Below are 23,823 nucleotides of genomic sequence, written 5' to 3'. Positions count from 1 at the left end.
GGCACGGCTAATCATCTGGAGGTTCTCGATCATACTGGAATAGGATTCACCCTCCTTTTGCGTCTGCCCCTACGCCCAGCACTCGCGAGTTTGAAGTTCGTCACAGCCATCCCTTCCCAGATCCTACTCGGAATACCACAGACAAGGTTTAGACTTTTCAAATCTCAGGAATGGCCATCCATGGATTCTAACTTATACCACAAAGATACTAATAACTCGGACTCGGTCCCCTGTATTAGATATCTAAGAGATATTCATTCTAGCTTGTTTGCATGTAGAACGGAAGTGGTTGTCAAGCACGCGTTCATAAGTTGAGAATGATGATGACTGTCATGATCATCACATCCACCATATTGAAATGCGAATGAATATCTTAGAAGCAGAATAAGTTAAATTGAATAGAAAAACAGTAGTACTTTGCATTAATCTTTGAGGAACAGCAGAGCTCCACACCTTAATCTATGGTGTGTAGAAACTCTACCGTTGAAAATACATAAGTGATGAGGTCCAGGCATGGCCGAATGGCCAGCTCCCAAACGTGATCTAAAGATGAAATTAAAGATGAACTAAAAATCATAAGATATCTAAATACAATAGTAAAAAGTCCTATTTATACTAAACTAGTTACTAGGGTTTACAGAAGTAAGTAATTGATGCATAAATCCACTTCCGGGGCCCACTTGGTGTGTGCTTGGGCTGAGCTTGAAGTTTACACGTGCAGAGGCTTCTTCTGGAGTTGAACGCCAAGTTGTAACGTGTTTTTGGCGTTCAACTCTGGTTCGTGACGTGTTTCTGGCGTTTAACTCCAGACTGCAGCGTAGAACTGGCGTTCAACGCCCTTTTGCATCGTCAATCCTTATTCAAAGTATGGACTATTATATATTGCTGGAAAGCCCAGGATGTCTACATTCCAAAGCCGTTGAGAGCGCGCCATTTGGAGTTCTGTAGCTCCAGAAAAGCCACTTTGATTGCAGGGAGGTCAGAATCCAACAACATCAGCAGTCCTTCTTCAACCTCTGAATCTGATTTTTGCTCAAGTCCCTCAATTTCAGCCAGAAAATACCTGAAATCACGGAAAAACATACAAACTCATAGTAAAGTCCAGATATGTGAATTTAATATAAAAACAAATAAAAACATCCCTAAAAGTAACTATATCCTACTAAAAACATACTAAAAACAATGCCAAAAAGCGTATAAATTATCCGCTCATCACAACAACAAACTTAAATTGTTGCTTGTCCCCAAGCAACTGAAAATCAAATAGGATAAAAAGAAGATAATATACTATAAATTTCAAACTATCAATGAAACATAGCTCCAATCAAATGAGCGGGACTTGTAGCTTTTTGCCTCTTGAATAGTTTTGGCATCTCACTTTATCCATTGAAGTTCAGAATGATTGGCATCTATAGGAACTCAGAGTTCAGATATTGTTATTGATTCTCCTAGTTTAGTATGTTGATTCTTGAACACAGCTACTTTATGAGTCTTGGCTGTGGCCCTAAGCACTTTATTTTCCAGTATTACCACCGGATACATAAATGCCACAGACACATAACTGGGTGAACCTTTTCAGATTGTGACTCAGCTTTGCTAAAGTCCCCAATTAGAGGTGTCCAGGGTTCTTAAGCACACTCTTCTTTTGCTTTGGACCTTGACTTTAACCGCTCAGTCTCAAGTTTTCACTTGACACCTTCACGCCACAAGCACATGGTTAGGGACAACTTGGTTTAGCCGCTTAGGCCAGGATTTTATTCCTTTAGGCCCTCCTATCCACTGATGCTCAAAGCCTTGGGATCCTTTTTCTTTACCCTTGCCTTTTGGTTTTAAGGGTTATTGGCTTTTTGCTCTTGCCTTTTGTTTTTAAGAGCTTTTGGCTTTTTCTGCTTGCTTTTTCTCTGTTTTTTTTTCGCTATTTTTTTCTGCAAGCTTTGTATTCACTGCTTTTTCTTTCTTCAAGAATCATTTTTATGATTTTTCAGATTATCAAATAACATGTCTCCTTGTCATCATTCTTTCAAGAGCCAACATATTTAACATTCATGAACAACAACTTCAAAAGACATATGCACTGTTCAAGCATTCATTCAGAAAACAAAAAGCATTGTCACCACATCAATATAATTAAACTAAGTTCAAGGATAAATTTGAAACTCATGTACTTCTTGTTCTTTTAAATTAAAACATTTTTCATTTAAGAGAGGTGATAGATTCATATTCATAACTTTAAGGCATAGATACTAAATACTAATGATCATGTAATGAAGACACAAACATAGATAAGCACTTAACACAAAGAAAACGAAAAACAAAAAATTTAAGAACAAGGAATGAATCCACCTTAGTGATGGTGGCGTTTCCTTCTTGAGGAACCAATGATGTCCTTGAGTTCTTCTATGTCTCTTCCTTGTCTTTGTTGCTCCTCCCTCATTGCTTTTTGATCTTCTCTAATTTCATGGAAGATGATGGAGTGCTCTTGATGTTCCACCCTTAGTTGCTCCCAATAATTGTGTGGGGGAAAATGTATCCCCTGAGGTATCTCAGGGATCTCTTGATTTGCAGTCAAATATTCTACCACTGAGCTATAGACCCTTGATGGAAGCTTTTGTCTTCCCTTTCCTCTTTCTAGAGGTTTCTCTGGCCTTAGGTGCCATCAATGATTATAGAAAAACAAAAAGAACTATGCTTTTACCACACCAAACTTAGAATGTTACTCGCCCTCGAGCAAAAGAAGAAAGAATAGATGAAGAAGAAGATGTGGAAGAATCTAGGATTATGAGGAGGGAAGGTGGGGATCCTGTGGGGTCCACAGATCCTGAGATGATCCTGTGAGGTTCATAGATCTTGAGGTGTCAAGGATTTACATCCCTGCACCAATTAGGCATGTAAAATGCCTTTGCATGCAATTCTGGCGTTTAAACGCCGAACTGATGCTTGTTCTGGGCGTTCAACGCCCAGATGCAGCATGTTTCTGGTGTTGAACGCCAGTTCTATGCTTGTTTCTGGCGTTCAGTGCCAGATCCATGCTCTGTTCTGGTGTTGAACGCCAGCCAGATGCTCCTTACTGGCGTTTAAATGCCAGTAAACTCTTCCTCCAGGGTGTGATTTTTCTTCTGCTATTTTTGATTCTGTTTTTAATTTTTCTATTTATTTTGTGACTCCACATGATCATGAACCTAATAAAACATGAAAGAACAATAAAATAAAAATAAAATTAGATAAATAAAAATTGGGTTGCCTCCCAACAAGCGCTTCTTTAATGTCAATAGCTTCATAGCGGGCTCTCATGGCTCCACACAGGTGATCAGGTCAATTTTATAGACTCCCAACACCAAAATTAGAGTTTGGATATGGGAGTTCAACACCAAACTTAGAGTTTGGCTGAGGCCTCCCAACACCAAACTTAGAGTTTTACTGTGGGAGTTCTAGTTGACTCTGTTTTGAGAGAAGCTTACTGTGCCTCTTTTCCATGTTTACAGAAGGATGTTCTTGAGTTTTAAACATAAGGGAGTCCTCATTCAATTGAAGGACTAGTTCACCTCTGTCAACATCAATCACAGCTCTTGCTGTGGCTAGGAATGGTCTTCTAAAGATGATGGATTCATCCTCATCCTTTCCAGTGTCTAGGATTATGAAATCAGCAGGGATGTAAAGGCCTTCAACCTTTACTAGCATGTCCTCTACTTGTCCATAAGCCTATTTTTTGGAATTGTCTGCCATCTCTAATGAGGTTCTAGCAGCTTGCACCTCAAAGATTCCCAGTTTCTCCATTACAGAGAGTGGCATGAGGTTTATTCCTGACCCAAGGTCATATAGAGCCTTCTCAAAGGTCATGGTGCCTATGGTACAAGGTATTAGGAACTTTCCAGGATCCAGTTTCTTCTGAGGCAATCTCAGTTGATCCAATGCATTTAGTTCATTAGTAAACAGAGGAGGTTCATCTCCCCAAGTCTCATTACCAAATAAATTAGCATTCAGCTTCATGATTGCACCAAGGAACTTGGCAACTTGCTCTTCAGTAACATCCTCATTCTCTTCAGAAGAGGAATACTCATCAGAGCTCATGAATGGCGTAAGGAGGTTTAATGGAATCTCTATGGTCTCTATATGAGCCTCAGATTCATTTGGTTCCTCAGAGGGAAACTCCTTATTGATCACTGGACGTCCCAAGAGGTCTTCCTCTTTGGGATTCACGTCCTCCCCTTCCTTCTTGAATTCGGCCATGATGGTTATGTCAATGGCCTTGCAGTCTCTCTTTGGATTCTCTTCTGTATTACTTGGGAGAGTACTAGGAGGAGTTTCAGTGATCTTCTTACTCAGTTGGCCTACTTGTGCCTCCAAGTTTCTAATGGAGGACCTTGTTTCATTCATGAAACTCAGAGTGGCCTTAGATAGATCAGAGACTAAATTTGCTAAGCTAGATGGATTCTGCTCAGAATTCTCTGTCTGTTGCTGAGTGGATGATGGAAAAGGTTTACTACTGTTAAACCTATTTCTTCCACCATTATTAAAGCCTTGTTGAGGCTTTTGTTGATCCTTCCATGAGAGATTTGGGTGATTTCTCCATGAGGGATTATAGGTGTTTCCATATGGTTCACCCATGTAATTCACCTCTGCTATTGCAGGGTTTTCAGGATCATAAGCTTTTTCTTCAGAAGATGCCTCTTGAGTACTATTGGATGCAGCTTGCATTCCATTCAGACTCTGAGAAATCATATTGACTTGCTGAGTCAATATTTTATTCTGAGCCAATATGGCATTCAGAGTATCAATTTCAAGAACTCCCTTCTTCTGAGGCGTCCTATTACTCACAGGATTCCTCTCAGAAGTGTACATAAACTGGTTGTTAGCAACCATGTCAATGAGTTCTTGAGCTTTTGCAGGCGTTTTCTTTAGGTGAATGGATCCACCTGCAGAGGTATCCAATGACATCTAAGCTAATTTAGACAGACTATCATAGAATATTGATGCACTTACATCCTGATTCAAGAATACATTGTGCACTTTACATGATTTCATGAGGATTTTGCATGAATTTAAGGACAAATTGAATGTTGCATTTCCCATTAATTGAACTAGAACTTTGATGCACTTTATTGCTTGATTTCAGGACAAAGGAAGCAAAGAAGAACCACATTAGTGGCAAAGTTAGTTACACTAACATTGACACTAACGTGGAATGGGAGTAACTTGCAAAGTTAATGAGAAAAGTCATTGCCAATAACGCTCTCGAAGCCATCATTGCCCACGTTAAGAGTCACGTTAACTAAGTTAACGTGAACTCTAACGTGGAAGAAAGGAAATAGAGCCAACGTTAGTGACACTTAACATTATCACTAACGTTGGACCAAGCTCGTAAGTGGCCACGTTAGTCACCACGTTAACTTAGTTAACGTGGCCTCTAACGTTAAGAAGAAAGGGGGGAAGCCAACATTAGTGACATTCAACATTATCACTAACGTTGGCCAAGTCACATTAAGCCACCTTAACTCCCACGTTAACCTAGTTAACGTGGAAGCTAACGTGAGGAAACAAGGTGGTCGACAACGTTAGTGACACCAAACATTGTCACTAACGTTGGAAGGAACCCACACAAGCCCCAATAAGCCACGTTAACTCCCACGTTAACTTAGTTAACGTGGAAGTTAACGTGAAGAAGGGAGGTGACGCCAACGTTAGTGACACCCAACATTGTCACTAACATTGGAAGGAGCCCACACATGCCACCATGAGCCATGTTAACTCCCACGTTAACTTAGTTAACGTGGAAGCTAACGTGGATAAGGGAATGTTGAGCCAACGTTAGTGACACTCAACTTTGTCACTAACGTTGGAGATAGCTAGCATGGCCACGTTAGAAGCCACGTTAACCTAGTTAACGTGGACTCTAACGTGAGAATTAGGGGCACATTGGAACGTTAGTGACAATGGTAAGTGTCACTAACGTTCTCGAAGGTTGGCAAGCCTACGTTAAAAGAGCTAGGTTAACTAAGTTAACGTGGATTCTAACGTAGGGAAGGGGGAGAATCCTAAACGTTATTGGGAAAGTTGAGTCCCAATAACGTGTGCGAAGGACATAGTGGAAACGTTAGTGGCAACGTTTTTGCCACTAACGTTGAGGTTAACATGGCTCTTAACTTTGGTGAGGAATGTTAGTCAAAAAGGTGATTGTCACTAACGTTCTCGAACCCACATTTTCACTGAACGTTAACACCACTAACTTCCTGAGCTAAAAGTCTCTGCCCAGTTCACACTTTCTCTCTGCAAGTAAAGCTAAGCCCAATGAAGAAGAAAACTGCTTCAAACTCAAGATCCAAAGGCCCATACCCAAGACTTGAAGAATCAACTAGAAGAACAGAAGAGTAGTATATATAGAAGTAGCTTTGAATTATTTTGGGAGTTGGAAATTATAGGGAGCCTCTTGGCATAGAACTACTCTCTGTATTTTACTTTCTCTGTACTTCTAGTTTCATCATGTATTCTCCATCTTTGTTTTCATTTTCCAGAGCTATGAACAACTAAACCCCTTTCATTGGGTTAGGGAGCTCTGTTGTAATTTTATGGATCAATACTAGTTTTCACTATTCTTCTTCTCTCTTTTCTCTTGATTTTACTTGAAAGCTTTCGATCTTCATCCAATTGGGTAGATATCTTGGAAAAGAAGCTATTCATACTTGGATCTCTTCTGAACCTTGAAAGAGGAATGAAGAGATCATGCTAGAAATACTTTCTCATGCTGGACCAAATTGGATTTGGATGGATATGTGACTATAATCCTCTCAACACTTGATTTGGGAAATGCATGTGGTATAATCAGTGACCATACTTCATCTCTTCTCATGAGCAATTTACCAAGGAATTGGCTATTGATCAAGATTTGAGAGATTGAATTACAAGAAATTGTAATTCAATCACTTAAGACTGCCAAGGAGATCAATGAGTGCATTGATTGAGGAAGAGATGAAAATGAAATTGATCCGGAGAATGCAACATCTCCTAAGCCCAATGAACCCCCCATTTCTGATCTTACCCATTCTCTTTAATTTCTGTTACTTACTTTTATGAGCAATTCCCCCATTCCCATTTACAATTCTGCAATTTTCTTTCAGTCATTTACTTTCAGTTCTTTAATTCTAGCATTTACTTTTTCTGTCATTTACCTTCCCGCCATTTTATTTTCTGCAATTCTAAACTCAAATCCTGGATTCGTTCAACTAGAACATTCCTCTAATTAAAGTTGCTTGATCAATCAATCCTTGTGGGATTCGACCTCACTCTATTGTGAGTTTTTACTTGACGACAAATTCGATACACTTGCCGAAGGAAATTTGTTGAGAGACAAGTTTTCCGTGAATCAAGTTTATGGTGCCGTTGTCGGGGATTAATTGTGCATCAACAATGATTAAATTGGAGGATAACTAGATTGAGCATTTTTGTTTTGTTTGATTTAATTTTCTGTTTGAGTCATTTACTTTCTGTTTTAGTTAATTTCTTCCCTTCCCCCTACTTTTTCTTTGTTATTTACCATTTATCTCATTAACCCACTAACTGTTTGATATATTGCATCACTCACACTAACAGTAATTCTGACATATATACTTTCTGCACCTATTCTCTTTGCTTGTACTTGTTGGTTGTATGACAGGGAGAAGAAGCGGGGCTTCAATTTCCTTTGATTTTGAACCTGAGAGAACCTTCCTTAGACTAAGGAGGGAGGCAAGAGAAAATGTGTAGTTGGTGCTGAAGTAGAGGAGGAACACTTTGAGGAATACTTTGAACCAAACATGGAAGAAAACATGGAAAACCATCATGAAGAAGAGACTCACAACCATGGCAGAAGAGGTCGAGCAAATCATGCTGGGGAGGATAGAAGAGTTTTAGGCTCTTACATCAATCCAAACCCAGGAAACTGTGGAAGTAGCATTCAAAAGCCAACCATCCATGCCAACAATTTTGAACTAAAACCACAGCTCATCACGCTTGTTCAGAACAACTGTTCGTTCGGAGGAAGTGTCCAAGAAGACCCCAATCAGCATCTAACCACCTTCCTGAGAATATGTGACACAGTGAAGTCTAATGGTGTTCATCCTGACGCCTATAGACTGCTCTTGTTTCCATTCTCACTCAAGGATAAGGCAGCCAAGTGGCTGGAGTCTTTCCCAAAGGAGAGCTTGACAACTTGGGAAGATGTGGTGAACAAATTCTTAGCAAGATTTTACCCACCTCAACGAATCAATAGGCTGAGAGTTGAGGTCCAAACTTTCAGGCAACAAGATGGTGAGACTCTGTATGAAGCATGGGAGAGGTTTAAAGACCTAACGAGGAGGTGCCCACCAGATATGTTCAATGAATGGGTGCAGCTGTACATTTTCTATGAAGGGCTCTCTTATGAATCAAAGAAGGCCGTAGACCATTCATCTGGAGGATCTTTGAACAAGAAGAAGACCATTGAGGAGGCCATAGATGTCATTGAAACTGTAGCAGAGAATGACTACTTCTATGCCTCCGAAAGAGGGAACACAAGAGGAGTAATGGAGCTAAACAATGTAGATGCTCTGCTGGCCCAAAACAAGCTCATTACCCAGCAGCTAGCTGACCTCACCAAGAAGATGGAGAGGAACCAAATAGCAGCAATCTCCACTTCATCAACAACCCAAGAAGGAGTGAATGAAGAAGAAGAGGGTACTCAGAAGCAAGCCAACTACATTGGGAATTCACCTAGGCAAAACCATGATCCATACTCCAAGACCTACAACCCTGGATGGAGGAATCACCCAAACTTTGGGTGGGGAAATCAACAAGACCAAAGCCTTGATCAAAGATGCCCAAATCCAAACAATGCAGCCCACCAACACTTCACATCTAGACCATATCAACACCCCCATAACAACACCTCTCCACGTTCATATCAAGGCCAGAATAACCCTCCTCAGCCTGACCTATCATCATTAGATGAAAGAATCTCAAGGATTGAGAATCTACTTGAAGGCATAGGCAAGGAGATTCAAGACAACAAGGTGTTCAAGGAAGAAGTGCGAGCCAGTTTCAAGAACCAGGGAGACACAATCAAGAGGTTGGAATCTCAAGTGGGGTATCTCTCTGAAAAAATTCCCAAACCCACAGATGGATTCCCAAGTGACACAGAGAAGAATCCGAGAGGTGAAACAAAGAAAGTAAGATGGGAAGATTGCAAGATGGTCACTATAAGTGATAAGGAGACTGAGGACAAGCCAAGCAAGCTGTCAGAACAACCTAAAGATACCTCAGTAGAGAAGAAGGAAAAAGATTTCCAAGAACCAGAAATCTCAAAACAGGAGCTGCTGAGACTCTATGCACCTTTTCCCTAACTGCTCAATGGTGCTGTGGAGAAGAGAATATACTCAAGATTTCTTGACTTGTTTGCATCTTTGCATGTGAACATACCGTTCATCAAGACTATCCAACAATGCCTGCGTACATCAAGTATATGAAGGAGCTGCTTCCTAGGAAAAGCTCACTCAAGGGATGCCAAACTATAGTGATGAACAAGGAGTGCAGTGCCCTCATTCAACCATAGTTTCCTATGAAAAAAAAAAAGATCCAGGGAGTTTTCATGTCCCCTGTGCCATAGGGGAAACAATGTTTGATAGAGCACTCTGCGATTTGGGAGCAAGCATCAACTTAATGCCCTTATCACTGGTGAAGAGGCTGCAGATCAATGAGATATTACCCACAGATGTTGTCATCAGGCTGGCTGATAAAACTCAAAAACAAGCAATAGGGGTGGTTGATGGGGGGAAAACTTGTCTCTCAACAAATCTCCCTTCGGCAAGTGTACCGAATTTGTCGTTAAGTAAAAACTCACAATAGAGTGAGGTCGAATCCCACAGGGATTGATTGATCAAGCAACTTTAATTAGAAGAATGTTCTAGTTGAGCGAATCCAGAATTTGGGTTGAGAGTTGCAGAAAATAAAATGGCGGGAATGTAAATAACAGAAAAGTAAATGCTAGAATTAAAGGACTGGAAGTAAATGACTGAAAATAAATTGCAGAATTGTAAATGGAAATGGGGGATTTGCTCATAAAAGTAAATGGCAAAAATTAAAGAGAATGGGTAAGATCAGAGATGGGGAGTTCATTGGGCTTAGGAGATGTTGCAATTCTCCGGATCAAGTTCATTTTCATCTCTTCCTCAATCAATGCACTCATTGATCTCCTTGGCAATCTTAAGTGATTGAATTACAATTTCTTACAATTCAATCTCTCAAATCTTGATCAATAGCCAATTCCTTGGTCAATTGCTCATGAGAAGAGATGAAGTATGGTCACTGATTATACCACATGCATTTCCCAAATCAAGTATTGAGAGGGTTATAGTCACATACCCATCCAAACCCAATTTGGTCCAGCATGAGAAAGCATTTCTAGCTTGATCTCTTCATTCCTCTTTCAAGGTTCAAAAGAGATCCAAGTTTGAATAGCTTCTCTTCCAAGATAACTACTCAATTGGATGAAGATCGAAAGCTTTCAAGTAAAATCAAGAGGAAAGATAGAAGAAGAATAATGAAAATTAGTATTGATCCATCAAATTACAACAGAGCTCCCTAACCCAATGAAAGGGGTTTAGTTGTTCATAGCTCTTGAAAATGAAAACAAAGATGGAGAATACATCATAAAACTAGAAATTGCAAAGAAAGTAAAATACAGAGAGTAGTTCTCTTTTTCCCAGCCTCCAGAACGTCTTCTCAATTCAAAGCTACTCCTATATATACTACTCTTCTCAGCTTCTAGTGTGATTCTTCAAGTCTTGGGCCTTTGGATCTTGAGTTTGAAGCAGTTCCTTTCTTTATTTGGGCTTGGCTTTACTTGCAGAGAGAAAGTGCGAAGTGGGCGGAGACTTTAGTTCAGGACGTTAGGGGTGTTAATATTTAGTGAGAATATAAGTTCGAGAACGTTAGTGACACTTAACATTGTCACTAACGTTCCAATGCACCCCTTTGCCTCACGTTAAAACCCACGTTAACTAGGTTAACGTGGCTTTTAACGTTGCCTTGTTAACCTTCGAGAACGTTAGTGACACTCAACATTGTCACTAACGTTCCAGTGTGCCCCTTCTTGCTTCACGTTAAAGCCCACGTTAACTAGGTTAACGTGGCTTCTAACGTGGCCCTTCCCATCCTTCGAGAACGTTAGTGACACTCAACATTGTCACTAACGTTCCAATGTGCCCCTTCTTGCTTCACGTTAAAGCCCACATTAACTAGGTTAACGTGGCTACTAACGTGGCCCTTGCCATCCTTCGAGAACGTTAGTGACATTCAACATTGTCACTAATGTTCCAATCTGCTGGGAATATGAAATCTCCTACTTTTACTAGCAAATCCTCTACTATCCCGTGAGGAAATTTGAACGACCGGTCTGCCAATTGTAGAGCCATTTTTATTGGTTTAGCCTCCTAATTTTCATCTTTCTCATCATAGCTACTGTTCATACCCTGGGTCGAGCTATCCGACCTGGGATGATCGACGACAAAGCGACCGACCTCTTCAAGTCAAGCGGACTGACTTCTTCTTAAAAGAACTCGGCCAAGTCGACAGGAAAGCCCATAAAGGGCCCAAGTAGTGGAACACGGCCCAAGACCAAAGGCCGTCCAAGCCTATAAGAGATAAGGGCGGTTCCCTTGAAGATAAGCTGACCTCAACTCAAAGATAAAGATAAGATAAGATAACTAACTTATCTTATATAGAAAGGTCACTCTACAACTACTATAAATATACTGGAGCACCCAGGTATAACTCATACTCTGATTCTACAAAAAACCTGCTCAATACCCTTGCTAACTTAAGCATCGGAGTCTCTTGCAGGTACCCCCCACCCTTCGGTGACAAAGGATCAGCAGCACAACCAGTCCAGCAAGTCAGACGCACCAGCTCCGGTCGCCATTCACGAACCGGACACCTCAGTTTCGACCAGCACAGAAGATCTCGACCGAGATCGACCACCAAATTCAGATAACCCACGGAACATTGGCGCCGTTGCCGGGGAACCTGGAAGTCATCCCATCACCATGGCGGACAACCATGACAACGATCACGATTCAGGTCTGGAGGATCAAACACCGCACAAAAACGCGAACGTCACGCTGCAAGACACTCCGGAGACCAACCAAGACAAAGACTCACCAAATTCAGGGGCCATAGAAGCACTCCTAGATCGCCTAAAACAACTGGAAAAAGAAACCCACCAACAAAGGAAAATCGGAAGAGATCTACAAAGAGAGATGCAGCGACGTCGGGAGTTGGAAGAAAAACTGCAGCAATTGGAAGCCGATCTCAAATCAAAAGCCCCTCGCGCTAATCTCGAGGAGAATTCACACAAAGAGCAAGACCCCTTCACTAGGGAAATCATGAAAACCAAAATTCCAAAAGACTTCAAACTCCCGGATATGGTTCTATATGACGGCACCACGGATCCTAACCACCATCTTAGTAACTTCAGAAGCAGAATGTATCTTACTGACGCCCCAGACGCTGTTCGCTGTAAAGCCTTCCCAATAACTCTGACAAAGACAGCTATGCGGTGGTTCGACAACTTACCACCAAAATCCATCTCAAGTTTCGACGACTTAGCTAAGAAATTCTTAGCCAGATTTTCCATTCAAAAGGATAAAGCTAAGCACGCCCCCAGTTTATTAGGAATCAAACAAGGAGATCGGGAGAGCCTTCGCAACTACATGAAAAGATTCAACAAAACATGCATGGACATACAAAGTTTACCCACGGAAGCCGCAATCATTGGACTCATCAACGGCCTACGAGAGGGACCTTTCAGCCAATCTATATCAAAAAAGTACCCGACTACCCTCGACGAAGTTCAGGAGAGAGTAGAAAAATATATCAATATGGAAGAAAACGCTCGCCTAGGAGAGTCCTCAAAATCGGGAGCTTCCTACCGTGACAGAGACAAAGAATCCAAAAGGAAAGACGACAGACAAGGAGAGAAAATTAAGAAGTACCATAACTACACTCCTCTTAGGGCATCACTGGTCAAAATATATAAAGAAGTCTGCCACACGGAAAAAATCCCCCTAGCTCGGCCACTTAAAGGCAAAAAGGGAGGAGGAAACCGAAAAGAGTATTGTGAATATCATCGGGTCCGAAGACACTCCACTAACGAATGCTTCAATTTAAAAAACATCATAGAAAAATTGGTAAGGGAAGGAAAACTAGATCGATTCCTGGCCACCCGAGATGACGAGCAAAGAAAGAGACGAAGGGATGATGATACCAAACGAACAGAACGATCACCTCGGACGCCAGAAAGACATGTCCATATGATACATGGCGGTTTCACAGCAGGAGGAATCTCCAAAATCCTCTCGTAAGAGATACCTCAAAGAGATATACCATGTCAAAGGAGAGGAAGAAGCACTCAGCATCCCAGCGATAACATTTACTAAGGAGGATGCAACTGGTATCATTACCGGACACGACGATCCCATGGTTATCACCATCATCTTGGCAAACGCCAACCTACACCGGACATTAATAGACCAAGGGAGTTCTGCCGACATCTTATTCAAAACAGCCTTCGATAAGCTCGGCCTAGAAGAAAAAGGACTTAAAGCATATCCAAACAGTTTGTTCCGGTTAGGAGACACTCCGGTTCGACCACTAGGATACATACCACTGCATACAACCTTTGGAAAAGGAGACCAATCAAGAACTCTCAAAATAGACTACATCGTAGTCAACGTAAGCTCAGCCTACAATGCTCTTATAGGTTGGACCACGCTCAACCAACTCGGTGCAATAGTCTCGACCCCACACCTGTGCATGAAATTCCCAACTCCAAAAGGAATAGCTACAATAAAAGCAGACCAGAGGATGGCACGTCGCTGTTACAACGAGAGCCTCAACCTCAGAGGCAAAGGAGAAGAGTTCCACACAATTGAGCTAGGCGGAGTTCAACGACGAAAGGAGTTCCGTCCCCAACCAGAGGGTGAGATAAAAAAAATTCAGATCGGAGACACCTCGGAAAAAATAACTAATATCGGCATAATCCTCAAAGGAGATCTAAAAGAACTGCTAATACAATTTTTGCGAGATAATGCCGACCTGTTTGCATGGAAAGCTGCAGACATGCCAGGTATAGACCCTAAGCTAATGTGTCACAAGTTGGCAGTCTATCCAGGATCTCGACCAGTACAACAGAGACGAAGAAAGCTCGGGCCAGAGCGATCCCAGGCTGTGGAAGAGCAAGTGCAGGCACTATTGGAAGCTGGATTTATAAGAGAAGTCAAATACCCACTATGGCTAGCCAACGTTGTCTTGGTGAAGAAATCAAACAGGAAGTGGCGAATGTGCACCGATTATACAGATCTCAACAAAGCTTGCCCAAAAGATCCATACCCACTCCCGAGTATCGACGCCCTGGTAGACGCTTCCTCTGGGTATAAATATATCTCGTTTATGGATGCGTATTTGGGATACAACCAAATCCCCATGTACCCTCCGGACCAGGAAAAGACTTCGTTCTTAACGCCAAAGGCAAACTACTGCTACATTGTAATGCCTTTTGGCCTTAAGAACGCAGGAGCCACTTATCAAATATTGATGAATAAAGTCTTCTCGGAGCACATCGGGAAAATCATGGAAGTTTATGTGGACGACATGCTAATTAAAACGAAAAGCGAACAGACACTGTTGACCGACCTAGCCCAAGTGTTCGACACCATCAGGAAACATGGTATGCGACTCAATCCAGCTAAATGCACCTTCGCGGTAGAAGCAGGAAAATTCTTAGGCTTCATGCTCACACAACGGGGAATTGAAGCAAACCCAGATAAATGCCAGGCCATATTGAACATGAAGAGCCCAACCTGCGTGAAAGAAGTACAGCAACTCAACGAGAGGTTGGCCGCCCTATCCCGATTCTTAGCAGGAGTTGCAATAAGATCTCTCCCCTTCTATGCAACTTTAAGAAAAGGAAAACAGTTCGAATGGACGACAGAATGCGAACAAGCGTTCCAAGACTTTAAGAAGTTCTTAGGACAGCCACCTATCCTATCCCGACCTCAAGAAGGAGAACCACTCATACTATATCTTGCAGTAGGAGAAAAGGCAGTAGCATCAGCATTGATCCGAGAAAGCGAAAACGGGCAACAACCTATCTACTTCATTAGCAAAGCACTACAGGGATCCGAGCTGAACTATCAGAAAATAGAAAAATTTGCCTACACTCTCGTCTTAACATCTCGGCGACTCCGCCCCTACTTCTAGGCCCACACCATCAAAGTTCGAACTAATCAACCCTTAAAAGGAATACTACAGAAAACGGATTTAGCTGGTAAAATTCTACAATGGGCAGTCGAGCTGTCGGAATTCGACCTCCAATATGAAGCTCGGACCGCCATCAAATCACAATACCTAGCCGATTTTATCGCCGAGTTCACAGATGCCCTAGAGGCCCCTATAGAGTGGAATTTGTATGTGGATGGATCTTCAAACAAAACAGGAAGTGGCGCAGGAGTGATAATAGAAAGCAACCAGGGAGCCCAAGTTGAGCTTTCCCTCAAGTTCGGATTCCCGGCTTCAAATAACCAGGCGGAATACGAAGCGTTGCTAGCTGGCTTGAAACTGGCTGAAGAAGTGGGAGCGCGAAAACTCAACATCTATAGTGGTTCGCAAGTGGTCACATCACAGATAGCAGGGAGCTACCAAGCCAAAGATCCCATCATGAAAAGATACCTGGATAAAACTAAGCAACAGCTCGAACAATTCGGGGAATACAAGATCTGCCACATACCCCGCGAGTAAAATGCTCGAGCTGACGCACTCTCAAAGCTGGCTAGCACCAAACCAGGAGTTAATAATAGAAGCCTCATCCAGGAAATGCTACAGAACCCATCAATCTCAGAAACAAAAAAAGTCCTAAACATAACAGGCCAGGACTAAGACTGGATGATCCCCATAATCAACTACCTCAAGTCAGGAACGCTCCCCGCAGAAGAAAAGGAAGCAAAGAAGCTAAAAAGGGAAGCACAATACTACACCATTATAAACAACACCCTGTACAAAAGAGGGATATCGGTGCCATTACTAAAGTGCGTGCCGACCTCCCACACCAGGGAAGTGCTAGAAGAGGTACACAGCGGCATCTGCGGCAGTCATCTCGGAGCGAGGGATCTTGCCAAAAAGATACTCCAGGCAGGGTTTTACTGGCCAACTCTATAGAAAGAATCTACAGAGTTCGTAAAGACATGTCCACCATGTCAGAAGCATGCCAAGTTCCACAATGCCCCACCAGAAGAACTCATCAGTGTAACCGCACCTTGGCCTTTTGCGAAGTGGGGACTCGACCTTCTCGGCCCCTTTCCCCAGGGATCGGGGCAAGTTAAATTCCTCATAGTAGGGGTAGATTACTTCACAAAGTGGATCGAGGCAGAACCCTTAGCCAACGCCACTGCCCAAAGAAGCCAGAAGTTTTTATACAGAAACATTGTCACAAGACTTGGGGTCCCATATTCAATAACCACAGACAATGGCACCCAATTCACAGATGCCGGCTTCAAAAAACTAGTATCCGACTTGAATATAAAGCACCAGTTTACCTCTGTCGAACACCCTCAAGCCAACGGACAGGCCGAAGCCGCCAATAAAGTCATATTAGCAGGGTTAAAACGAAGACTACAAGATGCAAAGGGAGCTTGGGCAGAGGAGCTTCCACAAGTCCTATGGGCCTATCGAACGACGCCATATTCTACCACAAAGGAATCCCCATTTCGGTTAACATACGGAACGGAGGCAATGATTCCAGTAGAAATTGAGGAAGGATCGCACAGGGCAGTCCATTATAATGAGGGAGCAAACCCCCAACTTCAGAGGGAAGAACTCGACCTACTACCTAAGATCCAGGAAAGAGCTCGGATCAGGGAAGAAGCGCTAAAACGTCGAATGGCTTCCAGATATAACCAAAGGGTAGTACCAAGGAGTTTCGCTGAGAACGATCTCATCTTAATCCGAAACGACATAGGAACAACTCGATCCGGAGAGGGAAAACTGGCAGCCAATTGGAAAGGACCATACCGGGTCACAGAAGTACTCGGGAAGGGCTACTACAGAATATCCAAACTCGACGGACGGGAGCTTCCAAGGTCATGGCATGCCTGCAACCTAAGAAGGTACTACAGCTAGAAAGGGTAAAGGATCTCACCAGTGGATGCGCTCTTTTTCCTGAAAAGGTTTTTTAATGAGGCACCATGTCGAGACCCAGACCCAACTTAAGAGGATGAGAAAAATCCCACATGTGTATATTTGCATTTTTCTTTGAATAAAATATTACCTAGGTATCCTACAAAGATTTCAAGACACATTATTCTGAAGCATTCATCGTCCGATTATAAAGCTACAGGTCGGCAAAAAGTGAAAAACAATTTCACTGCACGACCACGATAAAGACAAATCGTCCAATAAAGGTGAAAACGTGATTCACCCAAAAGACGAGCTCGATATGCCAACCACTTTCTACAAATCGGCAAAAATGAACACAGAATAATGTAAGAAGTTATCGAAAGCAATCTAAAAAGAACCTGACGAGGTCTTACGGATAGCTAATATAAATAACTTAAAGAGACTGGCCGACATAAAAAAGTCGGACCAAGTCAATCCAAGTTATCAGCGAATACCTGGAAAGAGGTCTGGCCAACCCTATTAAAGAGGAATTACTATAACTTAGAAGAGATCGACCTAACGAAGTCGGTTTCCTACAAAAACAAGTTATAAAAGTAATCCCTGAAAGAGACCTAACAAGGGTCCAAGAAAGAGGATTACGAAATAACTTAGAAGAGATCGACCTAACGAAGTCGACCTCCTACAAAAGACAAGTTATAAAAGTAATCCCTGAAAGAGACCTAACATGTGTCCAACAAAGAGGATTACGAAATAACTTAGAAGAGATCGACCTAACGAAGTCGACCTCCTACAAAAGACAAGTTATAAAAGTAATCCCTGAAAGAGACCTAACAAGGGTCCAAGAAAGAGGATTACGAAATAACTTAGAAGAGATCGACCTAACGAAGTCGACCTCCTACAAAGGACAAGTTATAAAAGTAATCCCTGAAAGAGACCTAACAAGGGTCCAAGAAAGAGGATTACGAAATAACTTAGAAGAGATCGACCTAACAAAGTCGACGTCCTACAAAAGACAAGTTATAAAAGTAATCCCTGAAAGAGACCTAACAAGGGTCCAAGAAAGAGGATTACGAAATAACTTAGAAGAAGTCGACCCAACGAAGTCGATCCACTACAAAAATCTAAGCAATCCCTGAAAGAGACCTCACGAAGGTCCAAGAAAGAGGATTACAAAAAGGAGCCTATCAGGGGACCAACGAAAAGAAGTCGGTCACAAGGCACTAAAGAACACACGCAAAGCAAGAAAACCAAATTAGACCCCTACAGCTACAAAGAGTCAAAAACTCAAGAAGTTCAAATTGAGAGAGTTCAACATCAGCAGGTTTTATATAAAGTTATAAAGGCCTCGAAGGACCACCAACACTTACTACCCAAAGGATCGCAAGCTACTTGTCTGTTTTTTAAATAAAAAGTTGCTAGGAAAGCAACTAAGAAGTCAACATCTTAATAAAGTTTCAAAAAACGCCCACAAGCCAGGCCAACTACAATCAACAAACATCAGAAGTTTTCTCGGCAGCATCATGAGCTTTCTTGGCGACATCAGGACTAGGAGAAAGAAGGCGAGCTTGAATCGGCACCGCATCAACAGTCCCATCCTCCCGATTCAGGATCTGGCAATCCAGGTCAGGCACAACAGGAGGAGCGGAAGAAGCCGGCGCTTTGGTGGAAGACACAAGGGGAGGAACAACTTCATCATCATCACCCTCATCATCAGGGACAATCTTGCCATCTCTGACAACATTATCCAAGCTAAAAAGGGTGAGATCGGCCTCGGGAGCAATAATTCGGACTTGTTCTTTCAGGTTCTCGTAAGCAGCAGTTACGCTGCCAACAAGTTGACCTTGGAGCTCAGCATAATCCTCCCAGGCATTGTCGAGCTCTTCCCTCAGGCGCCTCCCCTCCCTATAAGAAGTCACATAGCTGTCGTTGTGCATCATGGCCGCATCCTCAGCCAACCTCAAGGAAGCAGCTAGCGCCTCAGAACTCGCCTTCTCATTTTCGAGATCCTTCTCCAATTTGACCACCTTCACCTCGAGCTCCTCCTTCAAACCCTTCATCCGGTCAAACTCTCGTTTCGCCTCCTCCATAAACGCCTTGGTAGCGTGGAGAGGAAGATTCTGGGCAGTACGATGAAGTGCAGCCGACATAAAGCCCATCCTCACATGATTCTGAGCCACAAACTCCAAATGATGGAGAATGGACACATCATCCATGGGAATGGTACCATATGGCCCAATTTGTTGATCTATAAACTCAATGGCGTTGAAGTCAGGAGCGTTGAGGTCAAAAGGCTCAGAAGTTTTTTGCTTTTTACTTGGAGGAGCGGCGGATGGAGCGGCAGAAGAAGAAGGGGGATCCACCAAACAAACCCGAGGTATCGGGATCGCCTTCTTCACCCCGGGAGAGCTCGGCATGGCCGGCTTCTCGCGGGGCTGAGAAGACCCCTCCCCAGCAGCCCGGGTGGCAACATTCCTGGCAGCAGTCGCCTTCTGTGCCCTTTTAAAAGCTTTCATAGACTCATTGTTCTTCATTGCCTCTGCAAATAAAATAGAAGTCAAGCTACAAATCAAACAAGTCGAAAATACAGCTACAAGCATCATAAGACAAACAGCAAAGGAAACACAAGATACCCAGTTCAGATTGAAGAAGAGAAGGATTGGTTAGAAATTTCTTTGTGTCAAGATGGGGAGGCTGACCCCAACGCTCCTCTAAAACAATCACAAAGGCTCGCTCAGCCTCATCCAACATGTCCCAAGAGTACCTAGAGACCCTAACATCCTTCTGCCACTCCAAGGGAAAGGCGGGCTCATCATTTTCATCCAAGAAAAAGGGCCGAGATCCTTCAACAGCTCGGACCTTGAAGAAATAGTTTTTAAAATCCCGAAACGATTCGTCAAACATGGAAAAAACTTTCTTTCCTTGAGTAGAACGGAAGGAGACCCAAGCTGACTTCTTTTTCACCACACCAGGCTTAGTCAAGACAAACAAATAGAAAAAGAGAGATTGGGAAGCAGGAATACCAAAACTATTACACAACAATTGGAAGATTTTAATAAAACCCCAAGAGTTGGGGTGAAGTTGAGAAGGGGCAACATTACAAGACCATAACAGGTCGACTTCAAATGGAGTAAAGGGAAGAGTAACTCCGAGTTGACCAAAGAAAAAATCATAAGCATAAAAGAAAGGGTGATTGTCAACAACTCGAGTCGAGAAACAGACTCTCTTGTCAGAGGAAGGAGGAACAAGCTCATAATTCTTCTCATCACCAGAGTTACTACAGACGCTGTGAAACTGCCTAAGCTGAGAACAAAACTCAGAATCAACCAGCGAGACACACATGAGAACCATGGAGTCCACCCAATCGGCCATACCCGTAGGGACCTGGGAAGGCGTCGCTACGACGTTATTTCGGGAAGACATGAGGTCAACTAAGATCCTACAAAAGAAAAGAAGAGCGGATTACTCAAAAAACATCTCGGACACGGGTCAAAACATCTCGACGGGCGGATAAACAAAAGGAAAACCCCAAGACTAAAGCCAAAAAGTCCTGGGACATCCTTTGGAGGCAATAACAAAGCAAGATTTCTAGGAAAAACCTACACCCCAGTATCTCTCAAAACAAGGAAAGAAGACCTAAAGCAGCAAGCATTTCGTCCATCAAGTTAAAAAACGCAAAGTCATCAAAGCAACTATCTTTCTACAGTCTACCAGCGAAAGCACTGTCAACGTCAACAATGCCAAACAGAAAACCATCAAAAGGTAGAGAAACAGCAAAGACGCAAACTTTTTCGAAATCAAGCAAAAAATCATCAGCAGAGAACAAGCACCAACATCGAACACTCCCAAAATCGTCAAAGGAGCAACCTTTTTCAGAATCAAACAAAGTCATCATTCCAAAGCTTCAAATACAAAAGTATTCACAAAACATGCAAAGTTCTTAAAAGTATCAAGCAACAGAGGGAGAAACTACAAGACACACAATGATCAGCAAAAAGACAGAAAAACCCAAACTTTCTCAAAACAGACACAAAAATAGGCATAGAGAAAGGTAGAAAGAAAAGTCGAACCTGGAGAAATAGAAGAAAGACTGTAAAAGAAAGCCGAAGAGCAGAAGCAAAACCACCCTCGAAGCAGAAATTATGAAGATTGAAGGAGAAATCTGGAAATCGCCCCTTTCCCACAGAAAGCAGTAACAGAACAGACGTTGCAGGAGAAATTGCGAAAGAAACAGAAAATGAGATAGTAAAGGGAGAAGTTACGAAGAGGAGTGAAGAAGAGAAACCGTTTTTTGATTGAGAATTTCAAAATAAAAGCCAAGAGAGAACGAGGGCAATTAATAACCAATTAATGAAGGCATTAAACCTTCTCACGTTCCCAAGAACAAAAGCGCTGATATAAAAGCGCGCGTTTTTAGAGGAAAACGTTCTACATTCAAAAGCTCTACGTAGAAAGGAATCGACAAAATTGCTCGAGTTCGGCTTCGCTGTAAAGAAGTTCGAAGACAAAAAACTCGACTTCAAAGCAGAAGACCGAGCTCAAGCAGGGGCACTGTTCATACCCTGGGTCGAGCTATCCGACCTGATATGATCGACGACAAAGCGACCGACCTCTTCAGGTCAAGCGGACCGACTTCTTCTTAAAAGAACTCGGCCAAGTCGACAGGAAAGCCCATAAAGGGCCTAAGTAGAGGAACACGGCCCAAGACCAAAGGCCGTCCAAGCCTATAAGAGATAAGGGCGGTTCCCTTGAAGATAAGCTGACCTCAACTCAAAGAAAAAGATAAGATAAGATAACTAACTTATCTTATCTAGAAAGGTCACTCTACAACTACTATAAATACACTGGAGCACCCAGGTATAACTCATACTCTGATTCTACAAAAAACCTGCTCAATACCCTTGCTAACTTAAGCATCAGAGTCTCTTGCAGGTACCCACCCTTGCAAACTTATTCACCATTCACGAACCGGACACCTCAGTTTCGACCAGCACAGAAGATTTCGACCGAGATCGACCACCAAATTCAGGTAACCCACGGAACAGCTACTGACATCAAATTGATGCTGGCCCCTAAGTCACAAAGAGCCTTTTCTACTGTGATTTCTCCTATAATGCAAGGGATCTGAAAACTCCCAGGATCCTTCAGTTTCTGAGGTAGTTTATGCTGAATGATAGCACTGCACTCTTCAGTTAGTATCACAGTCTCATTGTTCTTCCAGCTTCTCTTCTTAGTCATTAGCTCCTTCAAAAACTTGGCATAAAGTGGCATTTGTTCTATGGCTTCAGCAAATGGTATGTTGATTTGTATCTTCTTGAAGATTTCCAAAAATATCAAGAATTGGTTGTCAACTTCCTTTTTCTTCAATAGCTGGGGGTATGGAGCTCTTGAGACGTTCAGTTGGGGTATCTTTTTTTCTTTCTGTAGACTTGGCGTGGGGGTTGCATTCCATCTTGCTCTTCTTCCTTTTCATTTGAGCCTTCTTCTTGTGGTTTTTGGGGATGTTCCTTCAGTTCCTTCCCACTCCTAAGTGTGATAGCTTGACACTCCTCCCTTTTGCTTGAATGGGCATCATAGCAAAAATTGTGGTTAGGAAGCTGCTTAAACAGATAGCTGATTTGTGTCTCCAGTTTTGTGATGGCAGCATTTTGATTCTGCATATTTGACTGCACTTCCTCTCTGAATGCTTTACTGTCTTGAATGTCTGTGCATATTCCTTCAATGAAGGTTTCGATCTTAGAAAGCTTGTCATCAATTGATGGGTGATTCGGAGTAGATGTGCTATTTTGATTTTGATAATCATATGAAGAAGTGTTGTTGTGGAGGTGTTGAGACGTCCTCTGTGTGACCTGCTTTTGATCTTGCTCACTTCCCCACCCAATATTTGGGTGGTTTCTCCATTCAGGGTTGTAAGTCTTGGAGTATGGATCATAGTTTTTCCTTGGTGAATTCCCAATGTAGTTGGCTTGCTCCTGACTCCCCTCTGCTTCTTCATTCACTCCTTCTTGGATTGTTGATGAAGATGAGATTGTTGCTACTTGGTTCCTCTCCATCTTCTTGGTGAGGTCAGCCAGCTACTGGGTAATGAGCTTGTTTTAGGCCAACAGAGCATCTACATCGTTTAGCTCCATCACTCCTCTTGTGTTCCCTCTTTCGGAAGCATAGAAGTAGTCGTTTTCTGCTACTATTTCAATAACATCTATGGCTTCCTCAATGGTCTTCTTCTTGTTCAAGGATCCTCCAGATGAATGGTCTACGGCCTTCTTTGACTCATAAGAGAGCCCTTCAAAGAAAATGTGCAGCTGGACCCATTCGTTGAACATGTCAGGTGGACACCTCCTTGTTAAGTCCTTGAACCTCTCCCATGCTTCATACAGAGTCTCGCCATCTTGTTGCCTGAAAGTTTGAACCTCAGCTCTCAGCCTATTGATTCGTTGAGGAGGGTAGAATCTTGCTAAGAATTTATTAACCACATCCTCCCAAGTTGTCAAGCTCTCCCTTGGGAAGGATTCCAGCCACTTGGCTGCTTTGTCCCTGAGTGAAAAAGGAAATAAGAGCAGTCTATAGGCGTCAGGATGAACACCATTAGATTTCACTGTATCACATATTCTCAGGAAGGTGGTCAAATGTTGATTGGGGTCTTCTTGAACA

The 23,823-nt window shown here is 42.5% G+C and overlaps 2 non-coding genes across 2 annotated transcripts; one reads left to right on the top strand and one right to left on the bottom strand.

The window, feature by feature from the left end:
* Positions 1-8,240: 8,240 nt before the first annotated feature.
* LOC112773523 (small nucleolar RNA R71) lies at positions 8,241-8,347 on the bottom strand. Its single transcript, XR_003188070.1, has one exon. It is a non-coding gene; the product is annotated as a small nucleolar RNA R71 (small nucleolar RNA).
* A 15,146-nt stretch (positions 8,348-23,493) lies between these two features.
* On the top strand, positions 23,494-23,597 carry LOC112774668 (small nucleolar RNA R71). The gene has a single exon (XR_003189141.1). It is a non-coding gene; the product is annotated as a small nucleolar RNA R71 (small nucleolar RNA).
* The last annotated feature ends 226 nt before the right edge of the window (positions 23,598-23,823 follow it).

This window comes from Arachis hypogaea, chromosome 18 (assembly GCF_003086295.3).
Source record: "Arachis hypogaea cultivar Tifrunner chromosome 18, arahy.Tifrunner.gnm2.J5K5, whole genome shotgun sequence".
Lineage (NCBI taxonomy): Eukaryota > Viridiplantae > Streptophyta > Magnoliopsida > Fabales > Fabaceae > Arachis > Arachis hypogaea.
The sequence above is the reverse complement of the archived record's forward strand: the minus strand, read 5'-3'. Positions and strand labels throughout refer to the sequence as shown.